The sequence below is a fragment of the Raphanus sativus genome, chromosome 2 (genome assembly GCF_000801105.2).
Source record: "Raphanus sativus cultivar WK10039 chromosome 2, ASM80110v3, whole genome shotgun sequence".
Taxonomy (NCBI): Eukaryota; Viridiplantae; Streptophyta; class Magnoliopsida; order Brassicales; family Brassicaceae; genus Raphanus; species Raphanus sativus.
In genome coordinates, this window is record NC_079512.1 from 12,065,188 (window position 1) to 12,071,459 (window position 6,272).

The 6,272-nt window shown below is 41.6% G+C and overlaps 1 protein-coding gene across 18 annotated transcripts in view; it reads left to right on the forward strand.

Moving 5' to 3' along the window:
- The first annotated feature begins 2,321 nt into the window (after nucleotides 1-2,321).
- Nucleotides 2,322-6,272, forward strand: part of LOC108842133 (uncharacterized) — a 10,902-nt gene continuing 6,951 nt past the window's right edge. For 9 of the 18 annotated variants that reach the window (XM_056998836.1, XM_056998849.1, XM_056998844.1 and 6 more), the window contains exons 1-4: nucleotides 2,322-2,713; nucleotides 2,774-2,845; nucleotides 2,952-3,084; nucleotides 3,783-3,860. The gene's annotated coding sequence lies outside the window, so the exon portion shown is untranslated. Of the gene's footprint in view, nucleotides 2,714-2,773; nucleotides 2,850-2,939; nucleotides 3,251-3,782; nucleotides 3,861-6,272 lie in introns of all 18 variants that reach the window. The other 9 variants (XM_056998880.1, XM_056998904.1, XM_056998889.1 and 6 more) reach the window with 8 other exon arrangements.

Below are 6,272 nucleotides of genomic sequence, written 5' to 3' on the forward strand. Positions count from 1 at the left end.
GATCTCAGTGCCTCATTTCGACAACTCTACCTTGACCAAGTCCTGTTCCAAGATGTTGATTGGCAGATGTATGAATCCAGGAAAACAAGAGATGAAGGCTTTACTTACTAAGCTTCCCAAGATATGGAATCCGGAGGATAAGGTGGTCGGAACGGACTTGGGATTAGGAAAGTTCCAGTTTGAGTTTGAGAAGGAGGAAGATATTGAAGGGGTCCTCAAGCATCAACCATATCATTTTGATTATTGGATGATTGCCTTGGGGAAGTGGCAACCTAAGAAGTCGCTTCACTATCCATCGGAAATTCCCTTCTGGGTTCGAGTTTTGGGTGTGTCCAAGGAGTACAGAACAGTTCCGACATTTGAAAGCATCGGAGGAGCCATTGGTGAAGTGGTTGAAGTCGACTTAGATCAAATGAGGGTTCTGGTGGTGGTGGACGCCTTTAAGGAGCTGTGTTTTGAGACGTCAGTGGACTTCACAGGAGGTGAATTTTATGACGGTGAGGAGGTGCCCATACTTTTGAGATACGAGAAGCTGTTTGGATATTGTGAGAAATGTGGCAGTTTGTGTCACAAAGATGTGAACTGTCCAATGGTGAAGGTTGCTCAACAGAGCCACGTGAACCAACCAGAGAACCGAGTAGGAAATGGAGGATGGCACGATGTGGAGACACATGATGAGAGAGCTCGAAGTTATAAGGGTGTTATCATTAATGGGAGTGGAGGCTATCAAAACCGAGAGAGGGAGTCAAGGGATTACTACGGCAAAGGCAAAGGAAAAATGGTGGAGGAAGCTGATTCAAAGTGGGTACGAGTTGCAGACAAAGGAGGCAAGAGAGGCTCTGGTTTCCAAGGGAATCACAGGGGAGAAGGCGAGATGACGCGACACAAAACAGAGCGAAGGGAGAATCAACGATCTCATGAACAGACTAGCAATGGTTCAGGTCGTGCTGGAGAGCAACAAAACCAAGTGTGTTTGCAAGAGGATACGAGGGAGGAGGGTGAGATCACGACTGTGGGAGACGATCACTTGATGCCTCCGTCAAAGAGTTCTCAAGATCAGTTGGAGAAAACACAGGCGATGGGCGCAGAGGTGGTGTCGGATCCAATTGATGCAGAAAAAGGGATTCAACAACTACAAGGGTTAATGGAAAATCAGGCGAAACTGGGGGAGGAGGACGTGATGGATTGGGATGAGATTAGAGCGTCGTGCAAGGAACAGGGGTTTGATTTGGATAATGCAGACGATCTGCCCGACCTTTCTGAAGAGGAGATAGCTGCGACGAATCTTCTAATGGAGACAGAGGCCACAGGTACTGAAACAGAGGAACTACAGGTGCAGGCTGATGGCAAAGGTCCTTTACTTGAGGAGGAAGCAAAGAAACAAACTACTAAGAAGAGACTTTTTAAGTTTACAACCAGCACTGCAGCGAGCAATAAGTTGCGGATTGCAAAGGCTTTAGCTTCTCCTCGTAAGAGAGCTCCGGCTAAGCTAGCTACTCGAACAGGGGATAGCAAGAATCCAGTGGAGAGTCAGGTTGCCTCAAACCTGCCACCTGATAATCATAAGAATTAGTTTATGGGTCAAGCTTTTTTCAATTTTTATTTAATAAAACAGGAAGTGGTTTCTGTGGTGGGAGGTGGTTTAATAAGTTCTATGAACATTAGTTGTTTACTTTGGATTTCTCTTGAGTTTGTTTTGAGTTTTAGGGTGGTTATGCCCCATGGATTTGTAGGATCTTTTGTTGTTTATGACAACATAATGAATAAACTGAGTCTTTTGGAGTTTTGGTTGGACTGTGATATTGCTTTGGCTCTGTTCCGGAACTATAAGCGTGATACAAAAGGACAATGGCTGCCAAGCAGAGTACAGTATTCATATCCGCTCTTTAGGTTGTGTGAAAGTATCACTAATATGGACAAGGTCTGGTTCGAAATGGATTGTCACTCCATTGGAGTAATACTTATTTGGTCACATTATTTGCTTTGGTCTTTACGGAATGGTGTTGCAAAGCTCGTGGAGAGTGTACACTCTAAGATGTTAACTTTGGTCTCATTAAACCAAACTCATCACAGTCGATGGAGACTATTATTTAGAGCTCCTTTTTCTACAAGCCAGAGATCCAAAAATGTCTCTTTGGTTTTAAAGAAGGTCATCTGTGTAACGACCCAAAACCAATAGTTGGTTTATTTATTTATTTCTTGGACCAAATAATTATTTAAACCGATTGTAGGTTGGTTCAATTAATTAATTCTATGATCATATACTTAAGTATATAAGTGTATGCAGCATCCTCTTCTCTTCTCTTCTTAACTGCCGTCATTTTCAACTTAAAAAAATAGAGCTCAGCCATGTTTCTCCTCCTTCCCTGTTGATATCTCATCACCATCTAAAAAAACAGATTAAAGTTCAGCAGATACGTTTTGGGAGAACAGAAGAACGGTCAATCAAAACAGAGAATTTCGATTCCACATTTTTAGGATATGTTCTACACTCATATATCTATGTTTATCAGAAAGCGGATCATCATTTGGAGTTTTCATCTAATAGTTATGATTATTTCTTTGGGGCTGTTCGTTGTAGATCGGATCCGCCGACAGTCAACTTCATCTGTGTTTTCCCGTCGATCCAGAAGGAACCAGGAAACGAGCGAGATATCATTGGAAAGCTCTTGCTGTCAGCTTTCTATATCATCTTTTAGATCGTCAAACCAAGGTACGGTTGGAGAGTTGTGGGCGTTTTATTCTTGGCGTTAATTCAACTGTTATGTTGCAGAGTCAGTTCCGATCAGTCTCGCTGTAAGGGAGAAACGGTCGACCTAAACAAAAGCTTTCAATCTGGAAATTTGTAAGTAAGTAGTTGAGTCTTTTATCTATCATCTCCAACAAGCGGATCGTCAATTCGAGTTATTTTCTGAGTATTATGCTTGTTTCCGTGAGAGGTATCGGTGCAGTCTGCGTTTGCGACCAGCCTGGACATGAAGCAATTTTGGTTAATCAAATGGTGTCCGATCGGAGTAAATTAGATGACTATGGACAGAGGACATCAAGGACTACATTCTGACCGGAGAGATCGAAAAGTTAACGGTCGGTTCTTGAGATTTCATTTGTTTTCTTTAGAGTTCAGTTCTGTCAGAATCATCATATTCATCTTTTTTCATAGAGTTCCGGAGTTGCTGTTTTAGAACCGTCAAGGACATTTGGTGTTTTCTCAGTTTTCTTCAGAATTGTGGCAAAGTTGAGGGCTATTCTCGTAATTTCTCGTACACGACTTAGGACCTCAAATATGTATAATTTATTTCTAATATGTACAGTCTGTGTGAAATCAAGTCTGTCATTGCTTGTTTAGTTTTAGGTTGCTTGCTTAAACCGGAACTAGGATGTTAGATGATTCAACATTGATTGCTTCTCGTATTGTAAATTATTAGTTAGAAGTGTTGAGACGGATTCAGAGATGTACTTCTGTATGCCGGATTGTTTGCGGGGTTACGGACAGCTACAGTCGACTGGTTGGGCCGTAACCTAGTCTGTGTCGATAAATCGTCTACGGGCGGTGTGCCGAGCACTATCTCGGGGTGTTTTGACCCGTGAGTGGGCAGCGAGTGTGCACCTCGCTAGGATATTGTTTGCTGTTTGGGTGCTTTAGGTGCCGTGGTTGTTATATATTAGTATTAAATTATATTTATTCGGAGTGCTATGTCCAAGTCAATGAACTTTGGGTTTAGCATCTCATACCTCACTGAGTGACTCCCCTGTTGCTCACCCCTCTTTCTTCCCCATTTCAGGTGAGACAGACGAGTATATGATATTTGGACGGATTGGTGCTACTGGACTTTATAGTCGGATTATTATTTGGGTTTTGGGTGAGTGGATTGGTGTTTATGGGCTATTGTGTTATGAGTTATTGTTGCTGGCCCATTTTTCTCGAGATAGGAAGTGACGAGTGTTACAATTTGGTATCAGAGCAGGTTCCGTCCCGGTTCCGTCCCGGGATGGCGATTAGAGGACTCGGTTTTCAATGTTTTCAAAAAGTATATATAATAAATATTAATTATTAAAAGAGGTTTTTGGAAATTCTTTTAGCACCACTACGTCTAGTAAATACTAACTCAATTGTCTTTTTTATGTCGATGAGTAAAATCATCGTCATTCACCCTTCAGATATTAGAGTTCTAGCCAGATGTTCATGAGATGGGTGATGTCAGTTTGTTAGATTGCTCAGAGGTTTATCAATTTCTTCAGTCATTATTTCGAGGTTTTTCAAGAGTGGATATGTGACGTTTCAGCCACCACCCATTTTCAAGCCATCGCTCCACGAATTTCTGATGTATGAGTTATGTGATTTGAGGTATGAGCCATTGGTTGGCATGTGTTATTGTGTATGAGTAAATTGACTATTTGGAGGTATGTTCAGTTGTAAACTCGTGGGGATCGCTTTTGGATTAGGGGTGCGGCATCTTGCTTTTGTATATACTGGAGTTAAGCTTGGTTTGGTTTGCCAGATTTTGGTGGTGTTGACCATTTCTAATTGTGTTTAAGTTATAAAGATTTAGACAGCCGACACAGAGAGGTTGGGAACCACCAGCGTTAATCGAGAGGTACCAGTCCTACTTGGAGGGGTCGACTTCATCGGGGACTTAGCATTGATGGAGCTGGATTACTATGAGGTTATACTTGGGATGGATTGGCTGTGACGTCATCGAGTGGTACTATATTTCCAAAGATCAAGAGTTCATATCCCTAGAGGACATGGGAAGATCACATTTCAGTGTATTCAGGCTTACCGAGGAATTTCGGTTATCTTCATGTTGCATGTTGAGGATCTACTTGAGAGAGGATCAGAGGGATTTCTGGCGATTATTTTGATGGTTAAGGACGATGGACATCATGAGTTGCAGGACATTTCAGTGGTTGCAAAGTATGAGGATGTATTTAAAGCTTTTTGAAGAATTAACACCAGAAAGAGGAGATGCTTCTGTGATTGATATGGAACCAAAGCACATCACTGGTTTCACGAGTCTCATACCGATTAGCGCCAGCAGGGTTGGCCGAGCTGAAAACCAGATGGAAGATTTATCAGATAAAGGTTTTATGAGGGCAAGTACTTCACCTCGAGCATTAGTTTTGCTGCACCGAAGATAGATGTGAGTTTCAGAAATTGTATCGACTACAGAGACTTGGACATGGTAACTATCGTATTGATGAGGTTTTCAGATTAACTGCATGGAGATTCATAGTTATCGAATATTGACTTGGCATCGGGATACCATTAGATTGCTATAGCTGAGGAGTATTTACATTGTGGATTTTCCATACACTTGCGGATATTACGAGTTTGTGGTGATACCATTTGGGTCGACAAATGAACCAGTAGCATTCATGAAACTTATGAATGAAGTCTTTCGTGAGCACTTGGATAAGTGCGCAATTGTCTTCATCGACGATATCTTGATTTATTCCTGGAGCAGAGAGGAGCATGTTGAGCAGTTACAATTTGTTATGTGAGTTTGGGGAGAATTTTGGTAGCTCTATATGAGTAGTTTTTGGAAAGAAAGAAAAAAAATGAATTTTTAGGTCAAATGGTTTTAGAATCAGGAAGTGCTGAAAGTTTAAAAAAAAAAGATTACTACAATTTTAGAGTGGCTGTCATCTAAGAGGTAAAGAAATCTGAAGTGTTATTATCATTGGGTTGGTATGAAGAAAGATGTTGCTCTATTTGTATCAGAGTTTCAGACATGTCAGATTTGTGATGGCTGTGTGTTAAGTACTTAGTAGTTATTTCAGACACTGATTTCACCAGAGCGGGAATGAGGCATAGGACGGATTTTGTTACTAGACGACCGACCACCTCAGGTGGGAAGAATGATATATGGGTGATCATAGATATACTCATCAAGTCCACTCATATCCTAGTGATTAAGAAAAACAGATGGCGCTGATCAGTCGGCACAAATTTATGTCAGAGAGATTGTGAGGTTGCATGGAGTTCTCGTCAGTACTGTATCAGGTTAGGATTCTAAGTTCACATATGCTTTTTGGGGAGCCTTTCAGAAGGCGTTTGGGACAAAGGTCCACATGAGTACAGCCTACCACCCACAGACAGATGGACAGTCAGGGAGGACTATTCAGACATTGGAGGATATGCTCAGAGCTTGCATTTTATATCGGGAAGGAAACTGGGGGAAGTATCTACATATAGCAGAATTTTCGTACAACAACACCAATCATGCAAGTATGAGATGGCACCATATGAGGCACTTTATGGTACGCCTTGT